Genomic DNA, 1,983 nt, shown 5'->3' on the forward strand with positions numbered 1-1,983 from the left:
CAAACAAAGAAAGAAATCCTGAAAGAAGCTTGGGAAAAATGAAAAGTCTCCTTCAAAGGAGAACCAATAAACTAAGTTATGATTTTGCAGCAGAAACTCTGCATTCAAAAAAGCAATGGGAAGAACTATATGAAACCCTGAAAGAAAGAAAAAAAATTGCCAACAAAGAATTATGTATCCAACAAAATTGTCTCTCAAATATGATGATGAAATTAAGATATGGCAGGATAAATAAAAATAAGAGGAATTTTCAAAAACCAAACCAATCTTACAAGAAATGCTAAACTGAGTCCTTCAGACAGAGAACAAATTGCAGATAACAATCAGAGATTAAGACACATGACTATATCTGGAAATCAATGCAGATACACCAAACTCACTAATGTAGAGTTGATTTGACTCATAACTACCCCTTCCTGGGTTTCCGATGTGGTATCTCTATGGGAGTAGATTGCCCAATCTTCCTTTCCGAGAGTGGCTGGTGGATTTAAACCACCAGCTTTCTGGTTAGCAGTCAAAGGCTTTAGGCACTATGCCACCAGAGCTCCTCCCCAGTGGAGATACAGAAGTATCAAAAATAAAATAAACCTACAAGACTGAACCACCACTCGTCTGTCAGTTTGTCATGCTATGTTGGCTTATGTCTTGCTGTGAGGCTGTAGGCTATGCTACCGATATTTCAAATACCAGCAGGGTCACCCATGGTGGACAGGGTTCAGTGGAACTTTCAGAATAAGAGAGACTCACAAGAAAGGAGGGGCCATCTACTTCTCAAAGAAATGGCCAGTGAAAGCCTAATGAATAACAGTGAAACAGTCTTATATATTACTGGAAAACTTTATGAATAGCCGAGAAACATTTGTCTGATGTAGTGCCAGAGGATGAGCCCCTTAAGTTGGAAGGCACTCAAAATATGATTGGGGAAGTGCCTCTTCCTCAAAGTAGAATGGAGCTTAATGACATGAATGGAGTAAAGCTTTTGAGGCTTCCATTTGCTGATGTGTCATGACTTGAAATGAGAAGAAACAACTGCAAATATCCATTAATAATCAGAACACAGAATGTAGAAGTATGAATCTAAGAAAATTGGAAGTTGTCAAAATCAAATGGAATGCATAAAGTTTGATATCCTAGGCATTAGTGATCTGTAATGAACTGGTTTTGGCCATTTTGAATTAGACAATCACATGATCTACTATGTTAGGAATGACAAATTGAAGAGGAATGGCATGCCATTCATCATCACAAAGAATGTTTCAAGATCTATCCTGAAGTAAAATGCTGTCAGTAATAGGATAATATCCATATGCCTACAAGGAAGACAAGTTAATACTACTATTATTCATATCTGTGCACCAACCACCAAAGCCAAAGACAAGGAAATTGAAGATTTTTACCAACATCTAAAGTCTGAAATTGACCAAACAAGCAATCAAGATGTGTTGATTATTACTGCTGATTGGAATGCAAAGTTTGGAAACAAAGAAGAATCACCAGTAGTTGAAAAATATGGCCTTGGTGATAGAAATGATACTGGTGATCACATGATATAATTTCAAAAGACCAATAACTTATTCACTTCAAATACCTTTTTTCATCAACATAAATGGTGGCTATACATGTGGACTTCTCCAGAGCAAGTACACAGGAATCAGGTTAACTACATTTGTGGAAAGAGGCAATGCAGAAGCTCAATATTTTCAGCCAAAACAAGGCCAGGAGCTGACAGTGGAACAGACCACCAACTGCTCACGTGGAAGTTCAAGTTGAGGCTGAAGACAATTAAAACAAGTCCATGAGAACCAAATTACACCTTAATTGTATCCTACCTGAATTTAGAGATCATCTAAAGAATAGATTTGACACATTGAACATCAATAACTGAAAACCAGACGAGTTATGGGATGACATCAAGAACACCATCCATGAAGAAAGGAAAAGGACATTAAAAAGACAGGAAAGGAAGAAAAGACCAAATTGGAT

This window comes from Orycteropus afer, unplaced genomic scaffold, assembly GCF_000298275.1.
Source record: "Orycteropus afer afer isolate SDZICR_OR568_19922 unplaced genomic scaffold, OryAfe1.0 scaffold01109, whole genome shotgun sequence".
Lineage (NCBI taxonomy): Eukaryota > Metazoa > Chordata > Mammalia > Tubulidentata > Orycteropodidae > Orycteropus > Orycteropus afer.